The sequence below is a fragment of the Bufo gargarizans genome, chromosome 6, assembly GCF_014858855.1.
Source record: "Bufo gargarizans isolate SCDJY-AF-19 chromosome 6, ASM1485885v1, whole genome shotgun sequence".
In the NCBI taxonomy this organism is placed as follows: Eukaryota; Metazoa; Chordata; class Amphibia; order Anura; family Bufonidae; genus Bufo; species Bufo gargarizans.
The window spans coordinates 311,530,656-311,554,834 of record NC_058085.1 but is presented as its reverse complement, the minus strand read 5'-3'; the positions used below and the strand labels follow the sequence as shown (position 1 = coordinate 311,554,834).

Sequence of the window (24,179 nt, the reverse complement as noted above, 5' to 3'; positions counted from 1 at the left end):
AGGATAACCAAGGAGTGGCTCCGTAAGAAGAATATCAAGGTTCTGGAGTGGCCTAGCCAGTCTCCAGACCTAAATCCAATAGAACATCTTTGGAAGTAGCTGAAACTCCGTGTTGCTCAGTGACAGCCCGGAAACCTGACAGATCGAGAGTTGATATGTGTGGAGGAGTGGGCCAAAATCCCTGTTGCAGTGTGTGCAAACCTGGTCAAGAACTACAGGAAATGTTTGACCTCTGTATTTGCAAACAAAGGCTTCTGTACCAAATATTAACACTGATTTTCTCAGGTGTTCAAATACTTATGTTCAGCAGTGGGAAGCAAGACAAATCCATTCTTCTAAAATCATGCAATGTGATTTCCTGAATTTTTTTCAACCCCTCCTTGATTTCTAAGTGGGAGAACTTGCAAAATTGCAGGGTGTTCAAATACTTCTGTTCCTCACTGTATTATACAGACGTGGACAAAATTGTTGGTACCCTTTGGTCAATGAAAGAAAAAGTCACAATGGTCACAGAAATAACTTTAATCTGACAAAAGTAATAATAAATTAAAATTCTATAAATGTTAACCAATGAAAGTCAGACATTGTTTTTCAACCATGCTTCAACAGAATTATGTAAAAAAATAAACTCATGAAACAGGCATGGACAAAAATGATGGTACCCCTAGAAAACACAGAACATAATGTGACCAAAGGGACATGTTAATTCAAGGTGTGTCCACTAATTAGCATCACAGGTGTCTACAACCTTGTAATCAGCCATTGGGCCTATATATATGGCTCCAGGTAATCACTGTGTTGTTTGGTGATATGGTGTGTACCACACTCGACATGGACCAGAGGAAGCAAAGGAAAGAGCTGTCTCAAGAGATCAGAAAGAAAATTATAGACAAGCATGTTAAAGGTAAAGGCTATAAGACCATCTCCAAGCAACTAGATGTTCCTGTGAGTACAGTTGCACATATTATTCATAAGTTTAAGATCCATGGGACTGTAGCCAACCTCCCTGGACGTGGCCGCAGGAGGAAAATTGATGACAAATCTAAGAGACGGATAATCCGAATGGTAACAAAAGAGCCTAGAAAGACTTCTAAAGAGATTCAAGGTGAACTTCATGCTCAAGGAACATCAGTGTCAGATCGCACCATCCGTCGTTGTTTGAGCCAAAGTGGACTACATGGGAGACGACCAAGGAGGACACCATTGTTGAAAACGAATCATAAAAAAGCAAGACTGGAATATGCCAAACTACATGTTGACAAGCCACAAAGCTTCTGGGAGAATGTCCTGTGGACAGATGAGACAAAAATCGAAGTTTCTGCCAAGGCACATCAGCTGTATGTTCACAGACGAAAAAATGAAGCATATCAAGAAAAGAACACTGTCCCTACTGTGAAACATGGAGGAGGCTCTGTTATGTTCTGGGGCTGCTTTGCTGCGTCTGGCACAGGGTGTCTTGAATCTGTGCAGGGTACAATGAAATCTCAAGACTATCAAGGAATTCTAGAGAGAAATGTACTAGCCAGTGTCAGAAAGCTTGGTCTCAGTCGCAGGTCATGGGTCTTGCAACAGGACAATGACCCAAAACACACCGCTAAAAACACCCAAGAATGGCTAAGAGGAAAAAATTGGACTATTCTAAAGTGGCCTTCTATGAGCCCTGACCTCAATCCTATTGAGCATCTTTGGAAGGAGCTGAAACATGCAGTCTGGAAAAGGCACCCTTCAAACCGGACACAACTGGAGCAGTTTGCTCATGAGGAGTGGGCCAAAATACCTGCTGAGAGGTGCAGATGTCTCATTGACAGTTACAGGAAGCGTTTGATTGCAGTGATTGCCTCAAAAGGTTGCGCAACAAAATATTAAGTTAGGGGTACCATCATTTTTGTCCATGCCTGTTTCATGAGTTTATTTTTTTACATAATTCTGTTGAAGCATGGTTGAAAAACAATGTCTGACTTTCATTGGTTAACATTTATAGAATTTAAATTTATTATTACTTTTGTCAGATTAAAGTTATTTCTGTGACCATTGTGACTTTTTCTTTCATTGACCAAAGGGTACCAACAATTTTGTCCACGTCTGTACATATTCATTACACACAGAGTGATCTATTTCAAACGTTTATTTCTTTTAATTTTAATGATTATGGCTTAAAGCCAATGAAAACCCAAAAGTCAATATCTCAGAAAATTAGAATATTATGAAAAAGTTCAATATTGTAGACTCAGGGTGTTACATTCTAATCAGCTAATCAACACAAAACACTTGAAAAGGTTTCCTAAGCCTTTAAATGGTTTGGTTCAGTAGGCTACACAATCATGGTGAAGACTTTGTCATTGAAACACTCCACAAGGAAGGTAAGCCACAAAAAGTCATTGCTAAAGAAGCTGGCTGTTCACAATGTGTTGTATCCAAGCATATTAATGAAAAGTTGAGTTGGATTGTCAAGAAGAGGCCATATAATTTGGGGGAAGATTTACAAAGAGTAGACTACTGCTGGAGTCAGTGCTTCAAGAGTCGCTATGCACAGACATATCCAAAACATGGGTTACAACTGTCACATTCCTTGTGTCAAGTAACTCAGAGACAACATCAGAAGCATCTTACCTGGGCTAAGGAGAAAAAGGGCTTGACCGTTGCTCAGTGGTCCAAAGTCCTGTTTTCAGATGAAAGTATATTTTGCATTTCAGTTGGAAATCAAGGTCCCAGAGTCTGGAGGAAGAGTGGAGAGGCATGCAATCAAAGTTGCTTGAGGTCCAGTGTGAGGTTTCCACAGTCAGTGATGGTTTGGGGAGCCATGTCATCTGCTGGTGTTGGTCTACTGTGTTATATCAAGTCCAAAGTCTGTGCAGCCGTCTACCAGGGAAATTTTGAGCACTTTATGACTGCCTTTTCTGGCAATCTTTATGAAGATGCTGATTAAATTTTCCAGCAGGGCTTGGCACCTGCCCACACTGCCAAAAGTACCAAATCCAGGTTTAATAACCACAGTATCACTTTGCTTTCTTGGCCAGCAAAATCACCTAACCTATACCCCATAGAGCAGGACTCAGCAACGTTTGGCACTCCAGCTGTGGTGAAGCTGCAACTTCCAGCATGCATACTTACTTGGCTGTTCTTGGAACTCCATACAAATGAATGAAGCATGGTGTGAGTTGTAGCTTCACCACAGCTGGAGTGCCGGATGTTGCTCACCCATGCCATAGAGAATCTATTGGGTATTGCCAAGAGGAAAATGAGATCCACCAGACCCAACAATGCAGATGAGCGTAAGGCCGCTATCAAGAACCTGCTTCACCACATTTCAGTAAGAAATTTGCTTTGTGACGAATAATTTTGTCATGAAGCGCATGTAAGTAGCGGGTTCAATGATGGAGAATGGCGATTGCTGCATTTGTCGCTGATCAGCATCTGATGTAAAAATGGAGGCCTTTTAGGGGTTAACATTTTTTTTCACCTCATCTGTTTGAGTATGTTTTTTTTTTTTTTCAGGGAAAATTGATTTGTTGCCATGAAGCACGAGGAAATTTTCTCAACCCTGGCTGCAAGACATAATCAATATTAAAATAAGGCTACTTTCACGTTAGTGTTTTTTGCAGATTCGTCATGGATCTGCAAAAATGCTTCCGTTGCAATAATACAATCGCATGCATCCGTCATGAACGGATCCGGTTGTATTATGTCTTCTATAGCCGTGACGGATCCATCTTGAACACCATGGAAAGTCAGTTTTCTATTGTGTCAGATTGTATCAGATAAAACGGATATGTCCCCATCACGGAGAGAAAAATGCTGCCTGCAACCAAATGGAATGGAATGCATTTCAGTGCATTCTGTTTCATTCAGTTCAGTTTTGTCCCCATTGACATTGAATGGGGACAAAACTGAAGCGTTTTCTTCCGCTATTGAGATCCTATGACGGAGTTCAATAGCGGAATTGAAAACGCTAATGTGAAAGTATCCTAACTAAACACTTGAAATAAATTACTCCGTGTGTAATGAATCTGTAGAATATATGAGCTTCACTATTTGAATTTAATTACTGAAATAAATTAACTTTTTGGTATTTATTGAGATGCACTAGTAACTTTTTCCAGGCTACGTTATCTTATATACTGTATACATCAAAACACTTGATGCTATATCTTTTCTAAGGCATTACCAGGTTATAGAGAGCACTGTATTTCGTTGAGACGCTATACAACTTTTTGGGCATCATGTGGACACTGTATGGCTATATATTTGGGATGTTTTGTGGAAATGGTTTTCCCAGAGGCCACTACAAACCTATGTGGACTATTACAATTAAAGTGGTTGGCCACTTTCTGGCTACTGTTCAATGTGTATGTAAGAAGACTAGATGTCACTCGCTACTGTATTATATATTCTGTGCCTTTTGCTATATTGCATAAACTATGTCCCCTTGTTATATAAGTCTTCTGTGCTGTCCACATAGAGGTCCTGTCCATAAAATGGCCGCTGGTGGAGGGTCATGTGACCAGACACATCACTCAGTCTCCTCCATTCTGACACACACTAGACACCCAGCAGTGCAAGTGCTGATGGCAGGTGCAGTGTATTTGAAAAGAATAATGTGTCTGGAGTGCTTTTTTCCTGGTCACACGATCCTCCATCAGCAGCCATTTAATGGACAGAATGTCTAAGTGGACAGCACAAAAATCTCAGACATCAAGGGGCATAGTAAGTGCCATATAGTCGTCTTACATACACATTGATCTAGTATAGACAAACCCTTCAGAAATATTATTTTTGCAAATATTCAGTATGGGAGTTATGAATATAACATTCAGTTGATTTCCTCTCAGATATATCCAGTTGTGTACAACGCTGGGGCCTGCCTCACAAATAATGGACCGGCTGTTCCTGTTGTGTATGATTTCGGTAGTGCCGAGAAGACAAAACTGTATTATTCACCATTTGGGCAAAGTAAGATTATTTCCAACTGAACAGTATTATGACAGTTATGATTATGGAGATGCACATTATTCTAATCAACCTTTCTGTATTGCTCTGCAGACGAGTTCACTGCTGGTTATGTCCAGTTCCGGGTTATTAATAATGAAAGAGCTGCCCTGGCTCTGTGTGCAGGAGTGAAGGTGACAGGATGCAATGCAGAACATGTAAGTATCAATTCATGTTTCACTCAAGGCTCTTGATATACTGTATTTTGAGCCTTGCTGTTTTTATGACAAACAAAAGAAATGATAGCTTCAGTCCTTTCAGCAGCACTTGTCAAAAAGTAGGGTTCATCTCAGCCCTCCAGGTCTTCTCAGACCCATACTGAGGACACCAGTCATTTTCATAAACCATCTTCTATTATTTTGTGGTCAGGGTATGTACATAGCTTAATCTTTAGCATCAGGCCACTTAAAAGGGACGTACAGCTTTGAAGGCTTTCCTGCCAGACTCCACCACTTCCCTGCCTAGGGAAGCACACTTAACTTCTCCCCACTGATGGAATCTGGGTCCTTTGCCCCCCACCCTTCCATTGGCATGTTCTGATCCCTAGTGTAAACTTACATGTGATGGGGTCACGTCTGCCACTGCAGCAGAGACCTGTCTCCAATGCGGCAGATGTGGCAGCAGTGGATGTGGCAGCGGAGGACCGAAGGTGCCATAACCGAATGCTTCCCTCTGCAAGTCTATTGAGGTTGGTGGGGACTGGCAGAAAAACCTCTAAAGCTGGACAACGTCTTTAAGGACCATTTACACAGGGCTAATCATTCAATTGAACAATCATTCACTATCATTGTCTAGTGTACACAATTATGAGGCGAGTTGTACTTTTGAGGATTCATTTTTTTATTAAATTAATTTATTATTTAACAAATACAATGTTGTCAGTCAATCAGAAATGTTAAAAAACCTCAGATCTGAATATTTAAGAAAGTAAATGTAAGGTTTTGGCGTTCTTTCGAGAGTATTATGTGTGCATAATTATTGGACAACTATTATTATTGGGCAACGGAATTATTGTGTAATGATTTTCATCTGAGTGAGAAGAATAAACTAACACCTCAAAGTTTACAAATAGATATTTATTTTTCCCGTACCACTGCTTGAATAAAGTGTTTTATAAAAACTAGCAGTAGGTTTGGGAGTTGAGTTTGAGTCCATCTTCAACACAAAAAGGTCCAATTAGAACATCTTTAAAGGAAACCTGTCAGCACTTTCTAAGCCTATTTACCCACTCACTTTTCTATAAATACTTTTTAATACATTAACAATGATATTAAAATCAATTCTAAACAAACTATCAGTTCAGAGAAAAACCTAAAATAAATGTTCCTGCCTTTATATGTAAATGCACCTTAGATGAGTCCTGTCTCCATGTTTCAGAGATGAGTCCAGCGTTCTCTGACTCTTGGAGTGCAGCCACGCCCACAAATAAATAAGACACACTCTCTACGATTGCTCATCTCCACCCCTTCTCTTCCAAGTCTCGCAGCTGCGCAGTATACATTATATGATCAGTGTGAGATGTATCGCAAATATTATAAATCGCAAATTTTTATTGCAAATATCGGCACTTCGAGAATTTGTGAAGATCTAGAATATAGTGCTATATTTTCGTAATCGCTAATGTTTTAGATTTTTTTTTCATCAGTGAGTGAGGTGACTGGTTCTGCACATGCAAGGGATTTGGGACGTGAGTTCGAGAGGAGGGTAGCATCTCTAGATTCTGTCACTCTTATAACGGGAGGTGCAGTTAGGAATGGGAAGTAATGAGGTAAGCATTTAATTTACATAACTTGAAAAAAGCTAAAGTGGACTGTAAAAGAAGTACTTGGAGGTGTTTAAAAACAAACAAACAAACCCTAGAATGATTAGGGTAGGGGAGAACTATTTTAGGATGCCGATGATTCTTACGGTTAAAAAACAGTGACAGGTTCCCTTTAATGATACCAGCCCATAGCAGTACCCCATCTCCACCTTGCAGGCTTCTGAGACGAAGTGGAGCTCTGTGCCCGTTACTGATCCAGCCATGGTTCTCACTGTCAAGAATCACTCTCATCTAATCAGTTCATAAAAAACCTTTGAATAATCTGTCTTCAGATATTTCTTGGCCCAGTCTTGACATTTCAACTTATGTGTCTTGTTCAGTGGAGGTCGGGTTTCAGGATTCCTTACCTTGGCCATGTCTCTGAGCACTGAACATCTTGTGCTTCTTGTCACTCCAGGGAGGTTGCAGTTCTGACAACATTAGAGGATAATGTGTTCCTGATCGCTTCATGTATGAGTCTTCTCAAATATTTAGCAGTTAATTTGTGTCTTTTTTTCTTAACATGTTTCTTGCGACCCTGTTGACTATTTGCAGCAAAAGTTGATAGGTCTGGGATGATACCCCAATATCTTAGCAATTTTAAGAATAATGCATGCCTCTAAATGACTTTTACCAATTTTTTACTTTTCAGAGCTTCCCAACAATTATGCACACCTTGATATAGAGACTTGATCTCCTTAGGCCACACCTTCCTTTCATAAACAAAACACATGATATGCTTCAGTCCAATAAATATTCAAGTTTATACAGCTTAGAGTTAGAAAATATCCATAAAAATTATATTGTTAAAAAAAACACATGTAAATGTGTGCAACAAATGAATATCGATAAATGGTTCATTTTTCTTGATCAAATCTTAAATCTTTTATTGCTGTAGATTTGGGACCTGCATCTCACAGGCTACAGGAACAGTGTAGCTCACTGTCCACTTGTATCTGAGTTACAGAAAGTGTAGTACAGCCTGGTTGTCTGTTCAAGTAGTTTTTTCCACCTTTGGCCAAGTCCAATCGGAAACAGCTCAAGGGAGTCCTTCCTTGTAATGGGAATACTGCTTTAATGATGTGCATAGTATTCACACAGCCAGAATCATAGTTAATGGAAGCTCTTCTGGATTGTCCTGGAGCTTAGGTGGGGTGCTGGATTTCCTTAAGAGATCATAACTTAAGCACTTCATAACTTAAGAGATTTGCCTTATTATAGAGACTTACTGGAAGTTCTACGTGGTAAAGAGACTTATTGGCAATGCTCCATGGGAAATTAATTTGCATAGAGGTATCTCCCAAGGAAGAGAACCATGTTGCTAGTGCCATTTTGTGGAAGTGGCTCCCTATGAGTCAAATTCTGACTTCTGAACAAACTTTGAGAAAATGTCAAAGGAAAATGCCAAGCCAGATATTTGTATATTCAAAGAGGTATCTCCCAAGGAAGAAAACCATATCACTAGCGCCATCAGTAAGTACTGTAAGTCTCCATGCAGGACTGGTCTCTTTAAGGAGATCCAGCACTCTGCCTCGCATTCAAGGCATCGCACTCAGCCACCCTGAATCATACTCTGTACTGATGAGGGCCAAGACCCTGAAACACCTTTCTGTGGATGGAAATCTTGTTTGGCATTTTCTCTTGCCATATTCTAAGGCTTGAAAAATAGGGAACCACTTTCACAAGTTGTTTCTAATGAGATGGTCCTCTTCCTTGGAATGGCTTGGAAAAAAGGAAGACATCTTGATTACCAGAAGAATTGGAAAAACACTGCAACTCCTGAAAATCAGCCCTGGATGATTCTTTAACTGGGTGTGCATGATCTGATTTAGACCAGTCATCCAAACACACATTAAGGGCGAAGTGCCGAATCGTTGCATAAGGGACAGACAGCCCACAAAAAGGGTGTGGTTTTCACAAAGGGCCATGTCATTCCTGGCAAAAGATGCTCACAAACCCAATTTATAAACATTTGCATGAACTGTATGAGTATATGTCACTCACCAGTGGCTCTCTTCCCTGGTTGAATTATGAGTTCCATCTGTGGTACTCATAGAACAACAGACAAGGATGGAAGGACAGCATCAACGGATATAGGCCAACTGTATGAGGAAAGACTAGCTGGGAAGATGGTACTATAAGGACAGAGGGTTGTATATTTGGTATCACATGATCCTCTGTTCCCCATTACAGAACCAAAGAAAGGCAGGAAAGGGTCCAACCATACTGTTCTTATATGGAAAAAGGTGAAGTACGGTGTCTCAGTTAAACATCACTATTTAAAGGGAACCAGTCACCGGGATTTTGTGTATAGAGCTGAGGACATGGGTTGCTAGATGGCCGCTAGCACATCCGCAATACCCAGTCGTCATAGCTCTGTGTGCTTTATTGTGTATAAAAAACGATTTGATACATATGCAAATTAACCTGAGATGAGTCCTGTCACTGACTCCCTGATGTATCTCACATACAGGACTCATCTCAGGTTAATTTGCATATGTATCAAATCGTTTTTTGACACAATCAAAGCACACAGAGCTATGGGGACTAGGTATTGCGGATGTGCTAGCGGCCATCTAGCAACCCATGTCCTCAGCTCTATACCCAAAATCCCGGTGACAGGTTCCCTTTAAGAATCATGATTATGAACTGTTTAGTTTGAAACGCTTAGGTATCATGGTATGTGATATTTTTGTTAAATGAAACTTTATTAAATGATGATTTTTTAACAGAGACACCGTGTGTTGGATTTCACTTTCTTCTATTACGTATTTCCTGACTCCAGGTGTCCGTGCACCTGCAGTGTCCTGTGGCTGAGGGGTTGAGTGGGGTGTTTTTTCTTTTTTTGCCTGTTTTTATATTCTTACCTTATATGCTCTGGTTTCCTGTAACAGCAGTTTGCATAATTTGTTCTTTATATATTTGCAGCACTGTATCGGAGGAGGTTACTTCCCAGAAGGAAACCCCAGACAGTGTGGAGACTTTACATCTTTTGACTGGGATGGGTATGGAAAACACACAGGAGCCAGTGTCAGCAAGGAAATAACTGAAGCAGCTGTCCTCCTCTTCTATCGTTAGTTTAATTTTTTACCAAATATAAGATACAACTAATACAAATAATTGAAAATAGCACAAAATAATTCCTCAAAATGTTGTTACATTTCTGAACAATAAAGCAAGTACTTAACTGTTTTCATTATGAATAGAGTCCTACACTTTCATAGCAATAGGGGAAATGTAAGTAAAATCATGTGAAGCTATCATTTTTGCAAAAACGACAACAGCATGCAGACATATTGGTTGTCACTTTTGAATTAGCAGCTGATGGTTATAAATTATCTCTTCAAGGCAAAAGGAAAACATAATTGCGACAATATGGAGGGAGGCGGATATTTCCCTTTGAGAAATTCATAGTAATGCAGAAGTGCATTCTGACATATAGACAATGTATTGACCTTCATGGAGCAAATGAAATAAGAATCTCTAATCTTTTAGACAAGTTCTACAGGAAGAACCCATGGGGGATACAATGGCCCATTTACAGGCTGTAGCCTAATTTTTATAATGTTTTTCTTTTTTTACCAACATGCTTTAATTGACTTGCATTTTCTTTTTTAACCAGTCATTTATTAGCACAACAAACAAAAAAACTGTTGGCGTGTATAAGGTAGAGGGAAACAGTCAAGAGGAGATCTCTGTTGCCTTATCAACTGTAGCAGTGAAGACTCTTCACTATGTCAAGGGGAATCCATTAGTAAGAAGGCAGCAAACTGCACCATGCCCTTGATGGTTGTGAGTTAGGGTCTGCCAGGAGAGAACCATCTACAAGTTTCAAACAGATTAGTTCACAATGCTGTGGATGCCAAAGAAGGGGCAGTCTTTTCTAGAACTTATGATAACCACCACAAGTGGAAGATTAAGTCTCTTAAGGTCGGTTCATCTGAGAGTTATGATGGAGAAAGGGAGGGAGAAATGAGGGAGGAGAGGATACACGGGCCAAAATCACCCCAAATGAACAAAATAAAAAATGTACTTATCAAAAATGAGAAAACTTGAAGAAGTTGAATATACCAATCGAGTGGACTGGGTCTCCATCAAACAAGGATTGCTCTATGAATCAGATTGTGGGGTGGAAGCATTTTCATATTTTGGAGTTAATATGAGCAGGAAAGATTTGAATAACAGACAGTTACGTATCTTTGATGATGTTTAAAACATTTTTTTTTTACTTTTAATTTTTAAACCTTAGCTTCTTTTTGCAAAGAAGTATTCACCCCCTCCAATTTTGGAAAGAAGACCATCTTCTCCAAAAACAGATGAAGGGATGGGATATCTGGGCCCAAACAGGTTAACAGGATAGTTTTACGAGCAGCAGTGGAAATGCATAACATAAACTATTTGTGTATTCAAAGGATAAGAGAGTTGGTGTCTAAAAGAACTTGGCTAGGTGTTAGGGAAAATGTTAAGACGTATGCACGCAATACTAAAATCCTGTTCGAAAAAGGACTAAGTTGTTAAGCAGGCCAACAAGCAATGGTATATGTCAGCTGTAATAAGCAAAAGTTGGTACATTTCCCTTGTTAAAATTCCATTAGTAGGGAAATATAGTATCTGCATGCTATTTTCAGAAGCAACTTCCAGTAGATGATGGCTGGAATGAATTTAAATGTTTTAGAAAGAGCTTTGAAGAATCAGATCAGGAGTAGGTTCTGGGTTATGAAAGACTCACCATCTCAGACCCCAACCAAGCACTTCATAACTTATGTGTTTATGGAGGAAGTGGAAAACCAAAATTTGCTTATGAGGTTCAGTCAGAGTAACAAGTCTGTGACAAAAATTGTCATCCAAGTCTTCCTCCCTCATGTATTCTAGCTAGAGATGAGCAAAGTTTTGAAAAATTTGATTCGGACAATTTGCCGAAATTCGATTAATTCCAAATGAATTCTGCATAAATTGTGATAAATCTGGTATACCCAGGCCACTCTGCTTAATCCTATGCATCCCACTTTGTGGCTCAATCTCAGTGTGAAGGCTTTGAACTTAAACTGCAGGAACAGTGCATGGAGAGGGTATCACCATCTGCATTATATTCTAGTCCATCCACATTCATAGTTAATCCATTCTGTAGGTACTGTGCCGTCAGTATTACAGGTAATTGTAATTTATCACTGTCTACATCACTGTGCAGGGAACCAAGATTCATAGCTAATCCCTTCTGTTAGATGTGGAATTACTGTGTGACAGTATTACAGGTCAATAAAAACGTCAGGTCTAATTTATCACTGTGGACTTAACCAAGCAGTGCCCCAAGATTCAAGTAGTGGCCCCATGACAGAGCAGGGAGTGGGGAGCAGCAGTGGTAGTAAGGCTGGGTTAACATCACTGTTTATGTTTATGTTCTTCTGTTCAGTATTCTATCAGTGTTAGACATCAGTATTTGAACAGTAATTCTAAGCCAAAAACAAGAGTGGGTAAAAAACATAGATAAAATGTAATGGAATTATTTGCATCTCATCTGTGTGTTGGACCCACTCCTGCTTTTGTCTTACAAATTCTGTTCAAATACTGAAGCAAAACACTGGCCAAATACTGAGTAAAGAATGTATTAGTGGAGTGATTTGTTTGGTTCATTCCAATGCCAAGTTCATTCCAATACCACAACACTCCTCCCGTATGGCAATAATCCATCTGCTTGATCCATCCAGCAAGTTCGGCCCACATTTTACAAAGTGAAAGTAAGAAGCCTGGGAACACAAGATCACCCATAATGCCGTGCAGACAGCCAGTTTGCAGCTTACTTTCACTTTGTACATTTTGTTGCACTGCACAGTGATGTAGAATTTGTTTAAAATTTGTAGTGGCTGTTTGGGTCCATTCACACGTCCGCAATTCTGTTCCACATTTTACGGAACGGAATTGCGGACCCATTCATTTCTATGGGGCAGCCCGGATCTGGAATTGCGGATCCACACCTCCGGGTCCGCAATTCCGTTCCCCCAAAAAATAGAACATGTCCTATTCTTGTCCGCAATTTCGGACAAGAAATAGGCATTTTCTATTAAAGGGGTTGTCCGGGTTCAGAGCTGAACCCGGACATACCCTTATTTTCACCCCGGCAGCCCTCCTGAGCCTGGCATCGGAGCATCTCATGCTCCGATGCGCTCCTGTGCCCTGCGCTAGATTGCGCAGGGCACAGGCTCTTGTGTTTTCAATAACACACTGCTGGGCGGTAACTTCCGCCCAGCGGTGTGTTCGGTGACGTCACCTGCTCTGAGGGGCGGGCTTTAGCTCTGCCCTAGCCGTTTTACTGGCTGGGGCAGAGCCAAATCCCGCCCATCAGTGCCGGTGACGTCACCGGGCTGCCTGTCAGCCCCATAGAGAGCCCCGGTACGTCACCGGAACTCAGAAAAATGCCTTTGCCCTGCGCGATTTAGCGCAGGGCAAAGGAGAGCATCGGAGCATGAACTGCTCCGATGCTCATGTCAGGGGGGCTGCCGGGGTGAAAATGGAGGGCTGTCCAGGTTCAGCTCTGAACCTGGACAACCCCTTTGAGTGCCGGCGATGTGAGGTCCGCAAAATGCAGAACGCACATTGCTGGTGTCCGTGTTTTACGGATCTGCGGATCTGTGGATCCGCAAAACACTTACGGACATGTGAATGGAACCTTAGAGTGACTCAGAATAACATTTTACATAACAGAAAATAGTAGCTAGGAAGGATGAATTTGGATCCATATGGTGGAGCCAGATTTTTTTTTGCTAAATGAACGTATTAGCTATGATTAATTTGGGTCAAGTGGGTGGAAAGATTTGTGTGGTTCATTCCAATAACTAACGGCAAACCTCTGTAACACGTGTAGCCACCATTTTAGGAAAAAATACATTTGAAGCGCGAGGAATTAGGATTTGTTGTGAATTACATTTTTCCTAAACTTCAGATCGAATTCCACTTCAGATGCTTTGATTCGCTCAACTCATTTGCTGGGGAGCTTTGGGCTTGTGCGTACTGAAAGGAATGCATGTGTATGATATCATTTTACAGCACGTACAAATGCACTGTAAAACGCCCTACGCCCCAAGAAGTACAGGAGCTTCTTTGGGGCTTAATGTCACGCGTTCCCGCACATAGACTTCCGGGAACGCGCGAAAATGGGCGTTTGCTTGTTTCTGGAGCCGCGTATGTAAACGCCCAATATAATCGCGCATGCAGAGCACAACAGAGTACGCCTAGGTGTGAACCCAGCGTCACCCTTAATATGCCCTGTAGTGCCCATTTATGGAAAATAGGGGGGCTTTACCTCCCTGACATCCTGAGTTGGGGCATGGTAGTAGGAAACCTTGGTGAAAAAATATGGCCATGTCTGACAATGACCATATTTGCCATGGGGATAAAAGTTATGGATTGTCTGTTATGGTACTCAGGAGAGTGTTATCAGGAAGATGTAATAGTCCGAAGAGAGCTATGGGGGAGCATAGGGCTTTCTCTATTGAGATGGTGTGCAGGTAGATAGATAGTTATTCAGACAGTACTGAGGGCATTTCAGTAATTTGTACCGTAAGGTATGTTAGTGACTGAGTTTGCCACTTAAAGTGCAATTCTGGGACCAGATCAGATTTGGAAATTATGTAAAAAGCACAACCTTAGATTTGCTAAGATTAAAGGAGATTTTTGAGACTTTTATACTGATGATCTACCCTCTTGATAGGTCATCGGCATCTGATTGGTGGGTGTCTGACACCCGGGAAACCCACTGATCAGCTTTTTGAGATGGCCCCTGATCTCGGAGCAGCGCTGTGGCCTTCTCTTAGTGCACCAAGCAAAGTGCTGTACATTGTATTAGCGGCTGTGTTTGTTATTGCAGCACAGCACCATTTAGTTCAATGGGCAGAGCGGCTCCTATGTCATGTGACCAATGAGTGTGACATCACATGGCCTAGGCTAAGCTGTTCAAAGATGACAGCGCTACTGTGAGTGCAGGTGCCTTTTCAAGCAGCTGATCCGTGGGGATCCTGCATAGTGGACTCTCACTGATAGAAGGTTGGGTACTCAACCTATAGTACTCCAATGAAGGAGGTCAGCAGGATTAAAATGGGTTGAGGTCCAACATGTCCTGCCCCTGTGAGCAGGCCAGTAAAAGAAAGAAGATTAAGGTGATGGTCTGCAGGTTTTCAGGGGAAGGGGGTGAGCAACAGCTTGAAGGGAGAAAACTAAAAAAAAAGCAGTAAATAATGATATTTGGGTAACAACAGTCTGCTGATAGCAAGGGCACCTTAATGTAGCGAAATTCTTAAGAAACCAGAGAGGCCCTTTCTATCTGCTTGGTTCATTTGGCAAGAAATGGACTCTAGCAGCTTCAGGGTCAGGGTACACTGAGACCTGACCATTTTCAGTCATCTGGAATTGGGCAGGGTATTTCAGTTCAAACCTCATGTTGAGGTCAAAATAATATTTGCAAATGGTGGAAAACAACTTTGGAAGAGACTTAGAATATCAGAACATGGCGAGGCCTGACTGTGGTGACACGGTGCTGGTGGAAGGCCTGAAAAATGTTTTTCTTTGTTTGACATTGAAGGTACTTGGCAATGGATAGACGTGGTGATTCATTTTTCTTTGTACTTTTTTGCCTAACTGATAAGCTCTTTCAATGGGGGCTGGGTCCTTAGGAAAGTAGAGACCAAGGGCTGTAGATCTTATGTCAAATATTGTACTAAGTCTTGTAGCTGGATAGACTGTGGGATCCCAACAAAATTTAAGATGCTCCTTCAGCTCTGGTTTCTACATCATCAATGTTGTCCAAGAGCTGGCCAAAGGTGGAATTATGACATGCGGTGGCATTGGAGGTAATTGCTATGTCTGTATTGTACTGAACAATTCCAGTTTTCCAACTCTGCATGACTTCAGTAATTTGTGAAATGGCTGACTTGATGGAACTATGAAAGCGGTCTAGTCTCTTGTCCAGAAGAGACATAAAGATTCATATTGGTTCTAGTCAATGTGGATGGACTGGGTATGTCTGAAGTTGGATGGTTTTATGTCTTCTTGACCACATCTTAGCAAGTAGTTATCGATATTCTTAACAGAATGCAGTGTTGGAACTGTTGAAAAGCTGAATTTAGGCCACCAAGAATAAATGTGTTGCATGAAAGTAACGCTGAAGGCTTAGTCAGGATACTGCAGGTACAGTGCTTTATATGACAACTTTGTGTAGCAACCTGAAGGGAGGTAATATATAATTATGCGCTTTGGCCACTAGATGGTAGAGCAGATTAAGATACTGTATGCTGGAGATTCAAACTATAAAATGTAAAATGGGTGTCAATCAATTATTAGGTGTTGATATGAAGCCACTGTTACTATTTTTCAGGCAAGCCGAAGGGATTTTCAATGGTAAATAGCATAAGTCTCTCATAACCCGCAATAAAGCACCAGTAATACACAAAATGTAAGATATGAATGAGGACCCTTTACTGCGGTTTGTGCAGGCAGATGGGTCCCAGACACGAGTCGCTGTCCATACAGAAGTAAAATAAGCTCCTCAGTGCAGCTAGTTTAATGTGGCAAAGCAGCAGGTATCCCCTGAATTCCACCCTCATCCGGTGCAAGAGCTGTCATATCGTCAAGAGCCGGGAGGGTCATGTAGCTATTAATAGGGGCATCAAGGGCCATGACCAAACAGTGCTGAACAGGGGGAGCTCCAGGAGCCATGCAAGTGATGTTGCCCCCCATATAGTGGTAACTTTAAAGAGGATCTGTAACCACAAATGGTATTATAAGTCACTGACAGAAATCTCTTATTCACACTTATGCACAGCTAGTATTACATAGGCCGATTGTCGGCCAGATCATCGCTGATGAGCATTCGTATGAAAGCTCTTTAGCGATGATCTGGCAGTGTAATACTGCCACCAATTACCTGATCAACAAGCAAACACTATTTCTTTAGGCAATCCAGATTTTTAAGCAGGCTTAAAAATCATTGTTTACAGGCAGAAGAATGTACTGTCTAATCACGATCTACTGCTGGCAAACAACTAGTCAGTATGGGGATGAGCAATGGAATTAGTGCTCACTCTGATACTGTGGAGCTCTGCATATAATACCAGCGGTCTCCTCCACTAACCAGCAGGCAATTGCTGGGAAAGAACGCTTCCCTCCTGACAATTGTATGTCTAATTTTTTTATGTAATACAGCCCTAATTATACACATAATGCTATATCAATCACTGATAAGATATCCTTCCTGTACCATTAGCTGTTCACAGGAAGTGGAAAAAGCAGATATACGCTGACGAGCAAAAAGGTAGCAATGTTTTGAACTTGAATTTCAGGCTCCATATCTCACTATTCACTACAGCTTTGAACGTGAGACTACCATTATTTTATAGACAATTATCTTGGCTCTCATACATAAATTGGACTTGCAACTATTTAGCATATGATTAGTTCTGCAGATTCTTGTCATATAACTGCATTGTTACTGTTTTGCTCCTGGTGGTGGAACAATCTTTTTCTTCTTGTATACTACAAATTACAACCTGTTCTCACATTCCCTAATAGTTCAGTGTGTAATAAGATTGACACCCAAGTGAAAGGTCACTGGTTTGAATCCAGGAGAAGTAATGAAGAAGATTTCCCAAGAAAAGAGAAGCCTCATCATCCAACTCATCGATAGCAGCATCTCGGCCAAGAAAATTGCCAAACTGCATCATGTGAGTGCCATGACAGATGGAAGAATACAAAATGAAGTCCATCCATTCCAAAGCCAAGAGGTGGACGTCCAGGCAAAATATTGGACTCATCACAAGGTCTATCAGTTCTGGCGTCACAAACATGGCAGTGGAGGTGACTCATATGCTTCGTAATAATGAGATCACAGATGTCCATGAAAACACTGTGCACATTACACAAGTCTGGAATGGTGGCCAAAAAAAAGGTGAAGAAGCCTCGACTTCAATATCGTCATAAAAAGCGGTGCCTCGAGTTTGCAAAAATTACAAATAGTGGACAGTAGAAGAATGGAAATGGGTGATTCGGAGCAGTAAGATGAAAGTCAATAGACTGGGCTATGATGGGTGCAAATGGGTCTGGAAGAAACAAGGGAAAAAAGGGCTAACGGATTGAGAAATTGAAGGAACTGTCAAGTTCGGTGGCGGAAGCCTGACGATATGTGGTTATTTCACAGCCAGGCATTGGATACTTGACCCGGATGGATGATGGTCTCAATGCTGAGCTATATGTGAGTATCCTACAAGACGAGTTACTTCATACACTCGAGTAGGTATGAAAAGGATGACATAGTGTTCCACCAGGTCAACGACCTGAAGCATACCCTGAGATTGGCGAAGAAATTATTTAATGACAAAGAAAAATAGGTGCTGGATTGGCCCCCACAGTCCCTAGACCTCAACCCAATCGAACACTTGTGGGTAGAGTTGAAGAAAAAGTGTCGACCAGTATGCACCAACATTGGGAAGAGACCTGGGAACAGATTTTTGGTTGAGGCATGCTTGAATCTGATTGAGAGCATGTCCAGAAGGATTCAGGCAGTGTGGAAAGTCAAAGTGGGATTTACAAAATACCAACAAAATAATAAATAAAAAAATTCTAGGAGCAAAAAAGTTACAGAACAAGAAACTACTCATATGCTAAATTGTTGAAAGTCCAATTTAAGTATGACATAGCCAAGATGATTGTCTATAAAATGATGGTAGTCTCACATTCAAAGCTGTAGTGGGTGGTGACTAGAGATGAGCAAATTTTCTCAAAATTTGGTCGCCGGTTCTCCAAATTTTCCGGAATTATTTAATCTGGATTTATTTGCAGCAAATTGCGTTAAAAAACAGCAATTTCCTGGCTGCAGAGAGCCTGTATAGTGGTGTAGAACAGTGTGTCTTGCAGTAACATGCATAGAGAGTCTGCTGTGGTAGTGAAACAATACTGTGAGTCAGTATGACAGTATGACATGCAGATGGCAGGCGTTGCTCTTAGAATCACTGCACACTTCACTTATTTGGGCAGTCACAGGGCCAAAACTGACCAAATAACTCAAGTATGAACTCAGCCTTACAGGTCAATGTTAATGTCAAGAAGAAGCGCACTCCTTTTACACTGTCGTCAGCTGATTCCACATAGATGTGTACAGAACCTGTTCTATTAAACACTTATACAAGTAGAGCCCCCCAACAGAGTTGAGAGGGTGTCAGCAGTAAGTTTGTGTTGACGTCACTGATTATTTTGCCCTTCCTCTGATCCGTCAGAACAATAACCCCCAAAAAACGGATCCTGTCTGTTGAGCATCCGCCTTCACTCAGTCAGCATTTGGTCAGTAATCCATCAGTACTGCTAATGCCAAAGAAAACAGGAGTAGATCCAAAACAGAGATGACACATGAATGGAATATTTGCACGTCTTCTGTGTTTTGTACCCACTCCTGCTTTTGGCTACCAAATCATAAGCCAAATCTGATGGGACCATATGGGCCTTACAGCTGCTACACAGACAGGATCTGTTGTGTGTCTCATTTTTCCTTCCTTCTGACAGATCAGAAGAAGGGTTAAATAAATGGTGATGTCATCCAGGCCAAATAGGCAAAATAGTGGCCCAGTCATGGAGTGGAGAAGGTGGGAAAACAGCTTGAGAAGTCCACAGAGTGGCCCAATGACAAAGTGGCAAGGTGGAAACAGCACAAGGAGACCACAGAGTGGCCCAGTGACATAGTGGTGAGGTGGCAGCAGCATGAGGAGGCCACGGAGTGGCACAATGACAAAGTGTGGAGGTGGCAGCAGCAGCATGAGGAGGAGGCCACAGCATGAGAAGACCACAAAGTGGCAAGGTGACATAGTGTGGATGTGGCAGCAGCAGCATAAGGAGACCACAGAGTGACCCGGAAGTGGGTGGCAATAACAGTACCTACTGACGATGGTGGGTGTAAGAAGGAGCACTTGGCATAAGATGTGTGAATCAGGTGGGTGACAGTATCAGAATAGTAGCTGGTAGCCAGAATAAACCGATCTCTTTTGTCAAGGTTTGGGTGAGGCAGCATTGATGATCTAATCTGATGCATCAGGCATTGGTGGGTGGAAATCCTGGTTGATCCACACCTGATTCATCTTGACAATGGTCAGTCTCTCCACATTTTGGGGTGGACAGGCGAATGCTCCTTGGGGTAACTATAGCCCCCACTGCACTAAACACCCGCTCTGAACCCACACTACTGGCTGGGAAGGACAGCTTTTCTCGGCCATCCTCATCTCCGGAGTAGCCTCAGTTAGTACTTTGAACAAAAGCTTTCTAATGCAAGGGATGACACAACAAACAATGCAAACAGCAGAATTAAAGATGAATTAAGGAATAGGAAGTAAGCCCTTTTAGGGCATTCATGACATTCATGACCTGGCCATTGATAATTGTGTACATAAGAACTATTAATGCTGAGAATCCTTGAGCAATACTATCAATGGTTCACTGGGCTAGAAGTATTGGACTGTAACAACTTTGTTCTTCCTTTTGCACAACTTTTCCCCAACCCAGAAACCTATTTTTATTATCTCAATAAGAATTCATATTCTTTTAGTCAGGATCAGCAGTGACACAAGGGGGAACAAGAAACACCCTGACTCAAAACTTTCTTGAAATGACTCGAATTAGGCTTTCCTTCGAGCTTCACTAATGTGCTTGTGGTCAACAACACTTGGAATGGACCATCAAACCAGGATTTGAGGGACTTTTCTAAAGTGTCTTTTTACTACCACCCAATCTCCAAACACAAGTGGGTGAGTTTCTGGTACTTTATCAAGATCTGAAAGTGAAGCAAAAACTTGAGAGTGTATTTTAGTCAAATGCTTGTGCAAACTGATCACATAATCTGTCAGACAAACATGTTGCATCTGGAGCTGCTGTGGGAAATACAATCCTGTCCTAGGTGCTGACCCAAAAAGGACCTTATAGGAACTAAGGCCTTTCTTGGGCTACCAGCAGGCACTCTGTTTATGGCTTTTTGAATCTTTAACTTTAGTGTCCTGTTCAGCTTCTTTTTTCCTACCCTACCGTTGCTTTGTGGATGGTACGAAGCATGTAAGGCCTGGTCTACACCCACAAACTTCATCATCTCCTGCATCACTTCACCTGTGAAGTGAACACCTCTGTCACTTTCAATGGTCTCAGGTACCCCATATCTGCATACAACTTCAGCCATAATCTTCTTTGCTATGGTCTTAGCTACCGGGTATGCTTCTGGCCATCCTGAAAACAAGTCATCACACACCAATACATACTCATACATGCCCACCTTGGATAGTTGAAGGCAGTCTGCAAGCGTTGAAACAGATACAAAGGGCAAGATGTGTGTTTCTGGAGTACCTTAACCACCTTGTCTCACATTGTTCTGGGCAAAAATCATACATCCTTGAGTATATCTGGCTGCTACAGTGATGAACCCTGGGGCGTACCATGTACTATATCACACAAAGTAGTTTTTTTGACTGGTGCATCACCCCATGGGTTGCCTGTGCCATTAGAGGGACCTGGGAAGGCAGAGTTTCCCTTGGAACTGTTTTAGGCCTTCCTCATTTGCAGTCCCCCATTTTTTCCTGCAGTAGTCCCTTTCCTCCTTCCCCACCTGGTCCTGTAAGGTTTTAAGAACTTTCAGCGAGACAGGAGGAGTTATTTCAGGGACCTGAGCTGTGTCCACTAAGGCAGGGGTCTGCCCAGGCAATTTGGCAGCCATTGTTGCTGCCTAATCTGCCTTTGCTTTTCCTTTTGCCTCCTCTAAGTCTGTTTTATAGTAACCTTTGTTTCTATCACCGCCACCAAAGTAGGCGACATGAGGGCTTCCATCAGAGACCTCGCTGCTTCCCCATTTTGATGGGTTTACCTGAAACGGTCAGGAATAGGGATGAGCGAACTCGAACTGTATAGTTCGGGTTCGTACCGAATTTTGGGGTGTCCGTGACACGGACTCGAAAAAGTCCGGGTTCGGGTTCGGTGTTCGTCGCTTTCTTGGCACTTTTGTGACGCTTTCTTGGCGCTTTTTGAAAGGCTGCAAAGCAGCCAATCAACAAGCGTCATACTACTTGCCCCAAGAGGCCGTCACAGCCATGCCTACTATTGGCATGGCTGTGATTGGCCAGAGCACCATGTGACCCAGCCTCTATTTAAGCTGGAGTCACATAGCGCCGCCCGTCACTCTGCTCTGATTAGCGTAGGGAGAGGTTGCGGATGCGACAGTAGGGCGAGATTAGGCAGATTAACTCCTCCAAAGGACTTCACTTGATTAATCGATCGATCTGCAGCTGTGCATCATTGAGCTGCTGAAATTCAAATGCTCACTCACTGTTTTTAGGCTGCCCAGACCGTTTGTCAGTCACTTTTTTCTGGGGTGATCGGCGGCCATTTTGTGTCTTGTGCGGTGCTGCGACCAAGTGCATCCAAGCTGCGACCAAGTGCATTTAACCCTCAATGGTGTGGTTGTTTTTTGGCTAAAGCCTACATCAGGGTGAAGCTGTCACACCAAGTGCATTTAACCAGCAATAGTCTGTTCATTTTTTGGCCATATACTAAATCAGGGGCAAGCTGCGCCTGTCACCAAGTGCATTTAACCCTCAATGGTGTGGTTGTTTTTTGGCTAAAGCCTACATCAGGGTGAAGCTGTCACACCAAGTGCATTTAACCAGCAATAGTCTGTTCATTTTTTGGCCATATACTAAGGCTAGGTCTACACGACGACATTTGTCGCGCGACATTTTGTTGCACCAATGTCGCGCGACAATTTTTATAATGGCAGTCTATGGTGTCGCACTGCAACATGCGACATGCTGCGACTGCGACGCGACAGTCGCAGAAAATCCATTCAAGATGGATTTTTCTGCGACTCTCGCGTCGCAGTCGCAACATGTCGCATGTTGCAGTGCGACACCATAGACTGCCATTATAAAAATTGTCGCGTGACATTAGTGCAACAAAATGTCGCGCGACAACTGTTGCGCCCTATCTGTCGCGCGACTTTTTGTAGCGCGACAAATGTCGTCGTGTAGACCTAGCCTTAATCAGGGGCAAGCTGCGCCTGTCACCAAGTGCATTTAACCCTCAATGGTGTGGTTGTTTTTTGGCTAAAGCCTACATCAGGGTGAAGCTGTCACACCAAGTGCATTTAACCAGCAATAGTCTGTTCATTTTTTGGCCATATACTAAATCAGGGGCAAGCTGCGCCTGTCACCAAGTGCATTTAACCCTCAATGGTGTGGTTGTTTTTTGGCTAAAGCCTACATCAGGGTGAAGCTGTCACACCAAGTGCATTTAACCAGCAATAGTCTGTTCATTTTTTGGCCATATACTACATCAGGGGCAAGCTGCACCCGTCACCAAGTGCATTTAACCCTCAGTAGTGTGGTTGGTCAAGCTGTGACACCAAGTGCATTTAACCAGCAATAGTCTGTTCATTTTTTGGCCATATACTACATCAGGGGCAAGCTGCGCCCGTCACCAAGTGCATTTAACCAGCAATAGTGTGGTTATTTTTTGGCCATATCCCAGTCTAATTCTGTCACTAAATCCATACCGGTCACCCAGCGCCTAAATACTAGGCCTCAAATTTATATCCCGCTAAATCTCTCGTTACCGCTGTCCTGTTGTGGCTGGGAAAGTTATTTAGTGTCCGTCAAAGCACATTTTTTGTTCTGGGTTGAAATACAATTCCCAATTTAGCAATTTCATAATTTAGTGGTTTCTGCTATATCAGAGCTATTTGAAATCTATCCCTAAAAGGGTATATAATATTCAAGGTGCACATAGGGTCATTCAGAATAACTTCACACACACCCGCTACTGTGCATTTCCAAGTCTAATTCTGTCACTAAACCCATACCTGTCACCCAGCGCCTAAATACTAGGCCTCAAATTTATATCCCGCTAAATCTCTCGTTACCGCTGTCCTGTTGTGGCTGGGAAAGTTATTTAGTGTCCGTCAAAGCACATTTTTTGTTCTGGGTTGAAATACAATTCCCAATTTAGCAATTTCATAATTTAGTGGTTTCTGCTATATCAGAGCTATTTGAAATCTATCCCTAAAAGGGTATATAATATTCAAGGTGCACATTGGGTCATTCAGAATAACTTCACACACACCCGCTACTGTGTATTTCCAAGTCTAATTCTGTCACTAAACCCATACCTGTCACCCAGCGCCTAAATACTAGGCCTCAAATTTATATCCTGCTAAATCTCTCGTTACCGCTGTCCTGTTGTGGCTGGGAAAGTTATTTAGTGTCCGTCAAAGCACATTTTTTGTTCTGGGTTGAAATACAATTCCCAATTTAGCAATTTCATAATTTAGTGGTTTCTGCTATATCAGAGCTATTTGAAATCTATCCCTAAAAGGGTATATAATATTCAAGGT

At 42.0% G+C, this 24,179-nt stretch overlaps 1 pseudogene; it reads left to right on the top strand.

Moving 5' to 3' along the window:
• Nucleotides 1–9,865, top strand: part of LOC122942169 — a 74,986-nt pseudogene extending 65,121 nt beyond the window's left edge.
• The last annotated feature ends 14,314 nt before the right edge of the window (nucleotides 9,866–24,179 follow it).